This window comes from Neoarius graeffei, chromosome 1 (assembly GCF_027579695.1).
Source record: "Neoarius graeffei isolate fNeoGra1 chromosome 1, fNeoGra1.pri, whole genome shotgun sequence".
Classification (NCBI taxonomy): Eukaryota; Metazoa; Chordata; class Actinopteri; order Siluriformes; family Ariidae; genus Neoarius; species Neoarius graeffei.
The window spans coordinates 94,190,638-94,203,395 of NC_083569.1; the positions used below are offsets into that span (position 1 = coordinate 94,190,638).

At 38.6% G+C, this 12,758-nt stretch overlaps 1 pseudogene; it reads left to right on the forward strand.

Moving 5' to 3' along the window:
* The first annotated feature begins 9,368 nt into the window (after window positions 1-9,368).
* Window positions 9,369-12,758, forward strand: part of LOC132885507 (splicing factor 3B subunit 2-like) — a 92,136-nt pseudogene continuing 88,746 nt past the window's right edge.

Below are 12,758 nucleotides of genomic sequence, written 5' to 3' on the forward strand. Positions count from 1 at the left end.
CATTCGCTGATCTTTCGCCATCACCGACATCTAATATCGACATTGACTCAGATTGGCAATGCTGGAGTGATATCTTTTTAGCTGCTGCTTCAGAATACATTCCATCGAAGACGATCAAAAGGTGCTGCTCTCCCCCGTGGATCGACAGTGAAGTCAAGCATCTATTAAAGAAAAAAAGAGACTGCTAGGAGAAAAGCCAAAGCTAAAACTACGTTTCACTAACCTACGTGAAAGATTTTGCACACTACGTCGACAATCTAAGGCACTTATCCTTAAGCGTAAGGAATTCTTTGAAACTCTACCAACTCTGTTAAAATCAAGCACTAAGAAGTTCTGGTCTATCTTTAAATCAACACCTAAGCAGTCAAGCATACCTTGCAAAATGGTCTTGAAAAGCGACGACGGAACAGTCAAAGAAGCTGCTAATAATCCTATTGAAGTGGCTAATTTGTTCAACAACTACTTCTATTCTACACTCAAGCCTCCGCTGAATCCTGAAGATTATCAAAGCCATACACCATCTGAAGCTGTAAAAACTCCTTTGGTTGACACTATAGATGATCTACAACTTTCTTCAAATGATGTAAAAGACACCCTACTATCGCTAAATGTAACAAAAGCTACTGATCCTGACAAGATACCAGCTCGATTGTTGAGGAGTTGTGCACTATACATATGTACATCACTATGTTCCCTCTTCAATAAATGCCTAACATTAGGCAAGTTACCAGCCGAATGGAAACTTTCGAACATCGTCCCAATATTAAAGAATGGCCCAGCTAATGAAGTCTCTAACTACAGGCCAATTTCCTTACTACCGCTTGTCTCAAAGGTAATGGAACGCTGTGTTTACAACAGAATCATCGATCATATCTCTTTTAAGCTACATCAACTCCAACATGGATTCTTAAAGGGTCATTCCATGTCAATTCACACAAATGCCCAAAACCTCCCCAGTGACACCTCTTCAATTTGCCTTATCTTAATTTTCTTAGTGCCTTATGATGTCAAATTAAAGAATCCAAAATTTTAGCTTCCTAGCTCGAACGTTTTTTGAGTTATGGCCCTTCAAAGTTTGGGTGCCACGCCCACTTTTGGGGTACGGGAATTGTACACTTAATTTGCAAGCATTTTTGGAGGCCCATATCTTTTGTTCTAAGGGGAATATAGACCTGTAAATTGCTATATCTACGTATTCTGGCCCTGTCTATCTGATTCTGCACCTAAAAATAGCACAAGTTTACTAACTTGAGATATTAACCCCTTAAAAGTGGATTTTTTTTAATGACAATTTTTTTTTGACATTTCAGGGGTCCATATCTTGGAAAGTTTGTGTTGATAGGGTTTAAACTGATTTATCATCATATTTGGGAACTCTACTGTGTACTTAGAGAGTTTCAGGGCACTCAGAGCTTTGGTGGGGGTACAGGAGGGCCCCAAATATGGCTTCGGGACAAAATTACCATTTGGTACGCCCTACTTCAGGCCATTAGTTGGCCATGTGGGCACGTGATGACTGGAATGAGCCTTTAACTCTATCAACAGACACCTTTTATCAAACTTTTAAGCCAATAAAAACTTTGATTATCCAACTCCTTCAATATAAACTAAGCATTTGTATATGGTACTATTTTTGCATATTTTCTGAAAAATCCTTAGTCTGGAAAGTAGGTCAACTGTTGTTTTGACTGCCTGTTCATGTTTAAGGTAGTAAAAGCACACCCATATAGTGATTTTAATCTATGGGAAGATTATTTATACCCAATACCCCATTAGTTATATTGACAATTACAAGGGATAAACCCTTTCCTGGCTGTTTCACGATGCTGTTTTTTTTTTTTACATTTGACACCTTTCCCTGTATCCAACCAAACTCTGACCACTATACACTTAATAGTTAAATGCATCTTTCAAACAGGAAAGGGAAAGATGCAAACAAGGGGATGATCCCAAGAAAAACATCCTGGTTGCTTTACTACATTTGTTCTGACATCCGATCTGGAAGTTAAACCTAGACTCATCAGGTGTTTTTTTTCAAGAAAAGGGGAAGGGGCCCCTAGCCACTCATGTGGGGAAAATTAGCATATCAATTCGTAAAAAGGGGAAATACAGTACTAATTGATATGCTAATTTTCCCCACATGAGTGGCTCGGGGCCCCTTCCCCTTTTCTTGAAAAAAAAACAAAAAACCTGATGAGTCTAGGTTTAACTTCCAGATCGGATGTCAGAACAAATGTAGTAAAGCAACCAGGATGTTTTTCTTGGGATCATCCCCTTGTTTGCATCTTTCCCTTTCCTGTTTGAAAGATGCATTTAAGTATTAAGTGTATAGTGGTCAGAGTTTGGCTGGATACAGGGAAAGGTGTCAAATGTAAAAAAAAAAAAAAAACAGCATCGTGAAACAGCCGGGAAAGGGCTTATCCCTTGTAATTGTCAATATAACTAATGGGGTATTGGGTATAAATAATCTTCCCATAGATTAAAATCACTATATGGGTGTGCTTTTACTACCTTAAACATGAACAGGCAGTCAAAACAACAGTTGACCTACTTTCCGGACTTAGGATTTTTCAGAAAATATGCAAAAATAGTACCATATACAAATGCTTAGTTTATATTGAAGGAGTTGGATAATCAAAGTTTTTATTGGCTTAAAAGTTTGATAAAAGGTGTCTGTTGATAGGGTTAAAGGCTCATTCCAGTCACCATGTGCCCACATGGCCAACTAATGGCCTGAAGTAGGACGCACCAAATGGTAATTTTGTCCCGAAGCCATATTTGGGGCCCTCCTGTACCCCCACCAAAGCTCTGAGTGCCCTGAAACTCTCTAAGTACACAGTAGAGTTCCCAAATATGATGATAAATCAGTTTAAACCCTATCAACACAAAAACTTTCCAAGATATGGACCCCTGAAATGTCAAAAAAAAAAAATTGTCATTAAAAAAATCCACTTTTAAGGGATTAATATCTCAAGTTAGTAAACTTGTGCTATTTTTAGGTGCAGAATCTGACAGACAGGGCCAGAATACATAGATATAGCAATTTACAGGTTTATATTCCCCTTAGAACAAAAATATGGGCCTCCAAAAATGCTTGCAAATTAAGTGTACAATTCCCGTACCCCAAAAGTGGGCGTGGCACCCAAACTTTGAAGGGCCAAAATTCAAAAACCGTTCCAGCTAGGAAGCTAAAATTTTGGATTCTTTCTTTTGACATCATAAGGCACTAATAAAATAAATATCAGGCAAATTGAAGATGTGTCACTGGGGAGGGTGTGTGAATTGACATGGAATGACCCTAAAGTGGAAATCCACGACAACTCAGCTTCTCTCAGTTCTGCATGAAATTGGCAAATTGCTTGACAAAAGAGTGCAGACTGATGCCATCTATCTTGACTTTGCCCAGGCCTTCGACAGGGTAGACCACCATCTACTTCTTTGGAAACTCCAACGTTTTGGGATCTGTGGTAATCTTCTGAAGTGGTTTGAGAACTATCTCTCAGATCGTTACCAAAGGGTTACAGTTCTTGGTGTTACATCTCCACCACTTAAAGTCGCATCTGGAGTTCCTCAAGGCTCAATACTTGGGCCTCTCCTCTTCCTCGTCTACGTTAATGACCTTCCTCAAGTTGTCTCCTCAACATCTGTTGCATTGTTTGCCGACGACACCAAGTGCTATCGGGCCATTAAGACCTTAGAACATGAAGTGATCCTTCAGCGGGACCTCGATTGTATATGTGAGTGGTGCAAACAGTGGCGTATGGATTTAAATATCTCTAAGTGTTGCCTTCTTTCCATTACAAGGAACACTGAGCCTGTCAATTCATCTTATCGTCTAAATGATGATCAGGTAAAATCTATAAATGCTCATAAGGACCTTGGGATCCTTGTGTCATCTGACCTCAAGTGGACAACCCATGTACGCACAGTAACTGCCAAAGCAAATAAAATGCTCGGGTTTGTAAGAAGATCATCAATTGGTATCCACGACTCTTTTGTTCGTTTTATCCTCTACACCACCCTGATCTGGAGCACATTTGCTTATTGTTCTCAAGTCTGGGCCCTTCAAACTGTCTCGCTCATCACCACCATGGAAAGAGTTCAATGACGGGCAACCAAATACATCCTATCCCTGCCTTTTAGAACGGAGGTCAGCTGTAAACATCGACTCCTCAAGCTTGGACTACTTCCAATAACTTATTAGCTCGAGTATTTGGATCTAGTTTATCTTTTCAAACGTCTAGCAGTTGACAGCGACCCTAACATCTCCATTAACATCTCTAGAAGGACAACAAGGAATACTGTCAAAGGACCTTTGTTAAATGTTCCTACATCACGAACTGTAACGTTTCAAAACAGTTACTACATCAGAGTTGCAAGAGTATGGAACATCTTACCTGCACATATTAGAACTATAATCAAACTAAGCCAGTTCAAGAAGGAACTATACGAGTACGATATGAATATTGCTGAACAATTTTACAATGTAAACATCCCTCAATCCTTTAAATCTATATGTATTAAGTGTCACACGTGTCGTCAAATTAGTGATTGCCTTTGTTGTTAATTATTACTATTACTATCGTCTTTGTTGTTAATTACTACAATTACAATCGTCTTTGTTGTTAATTACTATTATTACTATCGTTTTTGTTGTTAATTATTAGTATTACTATTGCCTTGTTGTAATCATTATTATTTTCTTTTACTTTTGTTGTAAATTTTCTATTATTATTATCATCATTGTTGTCAATTACTATTATCATTTTTTTTTTTTTTAGATTGAGTCCCCGTAGTGGAGCTATGCTCTGTGGGGTCGCCCTGCCTTTGTGGCAAAGCTTATAAATAAGCATTACTCTGACATCATAGAAAAACATTCCCATCGGCCAAAGATTTTATTTAGTTGCATCAACTCAATTATTAACCCTCAAGTGTCCCCAGAGGTCGAGGCATCCACCAACTGCTGTGAGAAATTCCTGAAGTTTTTCATTGAGAAAATTGACCACATTAGGGCACAGTTTTCTTCTGTTGTATCTAATGCCATTCTTATCCCACTGGACCTTAGTGCTGCATTTGACACTGTAGACCACACAACACTGCTGGCCCGGCTTGAACAGTGGGTTGGGATTAGGGGTTCTGCTCTAAAATGGTTCCACTCATACCTCCAGCAAAGAACCTTTTCAGTGTCCATAGGCCAATACTCCTCACCCCCTGCGTCTTGCGGTGTCCCCCAGGGGTCCATCCTGGGTCCTGGTTTTTTTTGCCTATATATGCTCCCACTGGGTAACATCATTAGAAAATTTAATATTACATTCCACTTTTATGCTGACGATTCCCAATTGTACCTCCCTCTAAAATCTGGAAATTCCTTGTAGCCTCTTCTGGACTGCCTTAAAGAAATTCAAAACTGGATGGCCAATAACTTCCTCCAGTTAAATGAAGACAAAACTGAGGTCATAATCTTCGGTCCCCCAAAATCCAGAAATTCCATCTCTGGCAACCTTGGCTCTCTCCATTTGTCAAAACCCATGCAAGAAACCTGGGTGTTATTCTAGACTCCCAACTCAGCCTTGACAAACAAATCTCTTCTGTTGTTAAGACTAGTTTCTACCAATTAAGGATCATTGCAAAACTTAAATCTGTTCTGTCATACAATGACCTGGAAAAAGTCATCCATGCCTTTACATGGCTCGAAATTCGCGGTGGTCTGGTCGCCCGAGGCAACCTAATTTGTCATTTGGCGGGTAATTCCTGTCACTAGCCAGCCCGGCTGGCTAGTTGAAAATAAAAAATATATATGAAGCGAAGATTCAGACACACCGTCAACTAAAGCCACCGCATATTATGGTGGTGATACACGGGGCAACTTTTTGGGCAATGTTGCCGAGCAAAGTTGCTGGCAACGGGCAACTAGGTGAGACACAGGGCAACTTTTCAGGACAACAACAGTTAGCAATGGCAGTTTACAGTTAGCTATAAAAAAAAATCGATGTCTTAATTTTTGCTGTGACCATTTAATCAAGCTGTCTGTTGTTTTTTAGAGCTTTGGTGAGGTAAATTCCTCCATATAGAATATTAAAATAACAACTTACCGGCGTAAAAACAGATGGGGAGTCTCTCCATCTCTTCACTCCACTGACACTGCAGCCGCCATATTTGTTTGAAATTTCTGATCCGAACCTCACCGGAGGTCACATGACTCGATACTCGCATTCTGATTGGCTTATCTCAAAAAGTTGCCAGAGATTATCAAAACCATTCAGAAAGAAGCAATGTTGCCCAATCTCAATAGAAAAGAGTCAAAACGCAATTGCCCAGCAACATTGCTCGGCAACATTGCCCAAAAAGTTGCCCCGTGTATCATCACCATTAAGCGCGTGGCGTGTCTGTGTTCATCGATGTGTTTATCGGCAGGACAGAAAATACCGAAGAATTCCAAATCATATCGTGTACGAGTCAGACTGTCAGTTTTTTCACTACTGCGCATGCATATAACGCATCTCGTTGAATATCGCGGTAATGACGTTATCAAATTCAATAGATGTGGCCACATTATCGCCCATTTAAACACGCGTTTTTGTTGTTGTTTACATCTACATCTGCCAAAGCTACATTGCTATGTGGAATTTTCTGAAAGGTGTACAGAAACCACCAGAGACGGGAACAAAGTGACCTCGGTCTGAAGAGGAGAAAAAGGCCGCCGATAAAGCGTACGAGAAGGAGAAACGACAAAGGACTTATAAGCAAACGTGGGAGCAGGGTAGGCCTCGGCTGTGATATGATTTTTATGGAATAATTAATTTTTTTCAAGTTGATTCCTAGTCAATATGAAGCTCCTAATTGCTTTCTCTCTCATAAATGGTTAAATACAGAAAGCATGTTGGACATATTTTGGGTGCTATAGTCATGATAGTAAGTATATTTGTTTTCAGTACTCATACACCAAGTTAGCATCAGCATTCCCTACATTTTAACTGTTTTTCTTTTGTCATGTCAGTAATTAAGTGTTTGTCTTTTGTTGCTGATGTTTAAATCAGTAGTTTTTATTTCTTTATATATTTTATATCTATTTATTTTTACACTCTGTACAGCACTTTGGTCAGTGTAAACTGTGTTTAAATGTGCTTTAGAAATACATTTTACTTACTCACTTCATATTCATGATGAGTAAGTGCTCCCAGGTGAGGTTTGTTTTGCCTGGCAACACTTATTTTAAAATATGTTTCTGATACTTCAGTACGTGTATATTTACTGACTAAATTATAAAGAATTGGTATAATTTACACAGAATATCCTCTGAGGAAATCTATCTGCTCAAACACATTCACATTTCTGAGGAGGACTGTTGTGTGTATGCGCATGCGCGCCCCGTTCGCGTTGGCTGGACGTATGCAGAAGTTCCCATGATCCTCTGCGCCAGATCTGTGTGAATGTGCTGTGTGCAGCGCGCTGTGTGCAAATAAGAAAATAAAGTTTTGCTTGCTGCTCAACTTTTGTGCACTTATATTAAATCAAGCAACCTACAAGGTATCACCATAGCTGATTTGACTATTTTCATCAGTCAATTAGCTGATGATACAACTTTGTTTCTAAAGAACAGTTCTCAAGTCCCTTTAGCCATCAGCCTTAGGGATGTGTTTTCTAGGGCATCTGGTCTTCACTTAAATCTAAAAAAGTGTGAACTACTAGCTATCAAGGACTGCGATGTTGATTCTGTTTCAAATATTCCTGTTAAAAACTCTGTAGTTTATTTGGGTGTCACTATAGACAAACAAGACTCTCATAGATGCTCAGTTAATTTCTCTCCCATTATTGATAAAACAAAAAAAAAGATTAAATCAATGGCTTCTTCGTGATCTGTCTTTAAGTGGCAGAATTTTACTTTCCAAAGCAGAGGGGATCTCCAGGTTAACGTATGCTGCTCTCTCCTTGAGCGTAGATACACAAACATGTAAAGCTATAGACAAAATTTTATATGACTTTGTCTGGAAAAACCGTACTCACTTTGTTAAAAAATCTGTCATAATGAATGAATACTGTAAGGGTGGCCTTAACTTTCTAGATTTTTCCACGTTGAATTACACGTTTAAAATAAACTGGGTTAAGCGTTTTTTAAGGCATCCAACATAACTGTGGAACTTTATTCCCAATTACATTTTTTCTTCTTTGGGGGGTCTGAACTTTGTCCTAATGTGCAATTATAATATTGATAAAATTCCTGTAAAACTTGCTTCTTACCATAAACAAATCCTGTTGGCCTGGTCACTGATATATAAACACAACTTTAGCCCACAAAGATTTTATATTTGGAACAATAAGCATATTTTATTTAAAAATAGATCACTCTTTTTAAAGCATTGGTTTGATAACAATATCATTTTAGTTAATCAACTCTTCAATCAAGATGGTCATCTTTATTCCTATTCTGAGTTTCTTCTTAAATATGGTATCCCTGTCACCCCGAAGGACTTTTCTGTTGTTTTTGATGCCATCCCTGCGGGCATAATTTCTTTATTTAGAGGCCTTAAGGGTCAGTTATATGACCCTGTCGTGCGTGATGTTGCTGAGACTAATGTTGGAAGAAGTTGCTTTTCAAATCATAAGAATTCAAACAAAACAATCCGTCAACTTTTCCAACAAGAAATCACCACCGTGCCACCTTCTTTATCATTCTGGTCCAGTTATGTAGGGGACATTTGCTGGGATAAAGTGTGGCTGCTACCACATAAATTCTGCTTGACTAATAAGGTCAGAGAGATTTCTTTTAAGTTGATACATAGGTTTTACCCAACCAACCACTATTTACAGAAACTTAAAAAAGATATTGATGTAAACTGCACCTTTTGTAGGGATCACAGAGAAACACTTGTACACTTATTTTGGTCATGCTCTCATACAAAGACATTTTGGTCTAAACTATCAAGATATATTATAGATTCTGTCTACCCTGATTTTGCTTTGAAGTGGGAAAATGTACTCTTTGGTTTTGTTACTCAAGACAGGAATGCCACTTCTGAGTTTTACTTAATTAACCTCATTATCATTTTAGCCAAACATTATATACACAAGTCAAAATTTCAAAATGTAAAGCCAACCTTTATTGAATTCTCCATTTATGTAAATCATTATATAGCGTCCATCTCTTGCTCTCTTAATAAGAAAGCTGTGAAGTCTTATTCCCTTTTTGTGCTGTACAATGCATTCATGTAAATTTATTTATTTTCCTGTTTCTGTTTATTTGTTTTTTTTTTTTTTACTATTATTTCCATGCCATAACCCCTGGCAGACTGTTATATATGTTTTTTATACAAAATGTATGCAATGCTATCTGACAATAAAAATAAATTAAAAAAAAAAAGAAAATAAAGATGGCGGCTGATGGAATCCCGGGCACAGAGCCGAACCCGGACCTGAACTTATGGAGCGGCCCCGAGTTACAGGCCAAACGGGTTGAGAGCTGGGCTACTGAGAGCGGTGGAGGAAGGAGGGTCGGTTGGAGGAGTTTTGTGGCGGCCGGCAGGCTTGGTGTTAATCGCAGTTCTTGGAAAGTTTGTGGTATTACATAACAGCATCGATTTTTTTTTTTATTAGGATTATAGTAGTTTGAGTGGAGGGGGTATTTTGCGGGAGTATCGGCCGACGGCCTGTATAGGTCCGGTAGACGATACACTTGCACAATATTCTCTACCATGGCGTGTAGTCAGGAAGAGGAGGATTGCGGGAGCATGGATGATTTAGATGGGGATGGTGGTAGTTGGCAATTAAGGAAAATGCATAAAGCCAAACGACTGAGAGTTAAAGGGTCTGAGGAGAGATGGAATGTTATTGTGAGGTTTGAAGATGGTGGAGTTAAAAACATGGATCCAATAAAGCTGACAAAAATAATTAAGAATCAGGTTGGAGAGGTTAAATATGCTAGGATTCTAAATGATGGCAATTTATTAATAGGATGTACGTCTGAAGAGCAAGTTGGGAGGGCTGAAAAATTGCAAGCTATTGGAAAAGCAAAGGTAGTGAAGGTGGCTAGAGTTGGTGATCAAGGGAGTAAAGGTGTGATTTATGGGATTCCCTTGTCAGTGGAGATCAAGGAGCTAGTTTGGCATCTAAAAGAAAGGTGTGGCACTGTTCAGAGTGCAAAGCGGTTAACTAGGGGATTTGAGAAAGCAGAAACTGAGTCGATTTTAATTCAGTTTAGTACTAAAGAGATGCCTACAGAGCTTTATTTTGGATACATGAGATACAGTGTGAGAGAATACATCCATAAGCCAATGAGATGCTTCAAGTGTCAAAAATTTGGTCATGTTGCTAAAATGTGTAAAGGGGAGAAAAGATGTGCAAAATGTGGTGGGGCTCATGATTATGGAGAGTGTGTTGAAGGAACTACTAAATGTTGTAATTGTGGAGGACGTCATAGTGCAGCTTATTGGGGGTGTGAAGTAATGAGAAGGGAGACAGAAATTCAGAATGTGAAAATGAAAAGCAAAGTTACCTATGCAGAAGCAGTTAAAAGGGTGGAACAGTCAAGGACTAATGGAAGAAGCATTAGAGGGGAATTAACCTCAGATAAAGAATGGTTGATGAGACAAGAAATTGTTAAAGAGAAGGAGAAAAAGGAATGGGTGGAAAAGAGAGATCTAGTTATCTTTATTGCAGGGGTGATTAATGCAACAGCTGAAGTTAAGTCCAAAACAGAGAGAATTCAAATTATTGCCAAAGCAGCGACTCAACATCTGGGTATGTTGGGTTTAAAATGGGAGGAGATCAGAGATGGCCTTAGTGTGGCATCGGTAGGCCAGGAGGGAAGTAGTGTGGGATGACCATACCGGTTATGTTACTTTTACAATGGAATGCAAGGAGTTTGTTAGCAAATGGCCAAGAGTTTAAACAGTTTATAGACAACAGGAGTGTGGTTCCAGACATAATGTGTATCCAGGAAACATGGTTAAAACCTAGGTTTGATTTTGGTATATCTAACTATATAGCTATTAGGAGGGATAGAGAGGAAGGGAGTGGTGGGGGCTGTATTACCTTTGTAAAACAGGGTATGCCATATAGGGTGTTGGGTATAGGGAAGGAACAAGAGTATGTGGTAGTTGAAATATGGGCAGATAATAAGAAAATAGTAGTAATTAATTACTATAACCCATGCAGGCAAATGCAGTTAAAAGCGCTAGAAGAAACAGAAGGGCAGGATAGAGATAATATTATTTGGTGTGGCGATTTTAATGCTCATAATACATTGTGGGGGGAGATAGGATAGATAATAATGGGCAGGTGATTGAGGAGTTAATGGATGAGAAAAATTTAGTTTGTCTGAATGATGGTAAAGGTACTAGGTTTGATATTAGAACTGGGAAAGAGTCAGTACTAGATCTGACAATTTTATCTAGCAGACTGGCATCAAAATGTGAGTGGGAAGTACATGGAGGAAGTACTATGGGAAGTGATCACTACCCAATTATATGTAAGCTAGACATTGATGTAAGGATGAGTACAGACGACAGTCATGGGAGGTGGATTTTTAAAAAGGCAAACTGGGAGAAATTTATGGAAACTAGTGATTTGCACATTAGTTCAGTCCAGTTAACAGATGATATAGAAAGGAATGAAATAGAGGTGCGTCAGAGTATTTATATGGCTTCAGTGACTGCAATACCAAAAAGCTCAGGAAAATTTATAAAAAGAGCAGTTCCATGGTGGAATGCTGAGTGTGAAGAGGTTGTGAGGGATAGGAACAGAGCCTTCAGGAGGTTAAAAAGAACGCATAACTTTCAGCACGTAATTCAGTATAAGAAGTCTCAGGCAGTAGTTAAAAGGACGATAAGACAGAGGAAAAGAATATATTGGAGAGAGTATTGTAGTTCAATTGGAAGTAATGTTAGTATTAACGATGTATGGGGAATGATTAAAAAAATGGAGGGTAATAGGAGGGAGTGGAATTATCTTGTTCTTACAGATGGAGTTCAGTTGGCTATATCAAACCTGGAAAAAGCAGAAATGATGGTTAATACTCTGAGTAAGATACATAGTTCTATTAATTTATCTGAAGAAGAAAGAAGGGGAAGGGAACAAACAAGGAGTATTTATGCTGGGGTTATACAAAAGAAAGGAAAATTAGAGGATAAATATAATGTTCCATTTACAATAAGAGAGTTAAGAAATGCCCTGGATGGGTGTAAGAACTCGGCTCCTGGGAAAGATGAAGTGTGCTATATCATGTTAAGACATTTAAGTGATAAGGGAATTGAGGTTGTTTTAAAAATGTTTAATAAAGTTTGGGAGCAAGGAAAGATTCCTGCAGGATGGAAGGAGGCTGTTATTGTTCCAATTAGAAAACCAGGAAAAGATGCTAGTAATCCGGCAAATTATAGGCCTATAGTTTTAACTTTTCACTTAGGTAAATTGATGGAAAGAATGGTTAACTGTAGGTTAATGCACTTTATTGAAGAAAGGGGTTTGATGGTGAGCTGTCAGAGTGGTTTTAGGAAGGGGAGAAGTACTGTTGACTCAATCGTATGTCTTGAGGATGAAATAAGGAAAGCACAAGTGAAGAAAGAAACTGTTGTGGCAGTGTTTTTAGATGTAGAAAAGGCCTATGATATGCTTTGGGTGGAGGGACTTTTAATTAAAATGCATTTATTAGGGATTGGGGGAAACATGTTTAATTGGGTAATGGACTTTTTAACTAATAGAAGCATCCAGGTGAAAACAGGGAAAGATATGTCAAGAAGATGTTTGGTTGAAAATGGAACTCCACA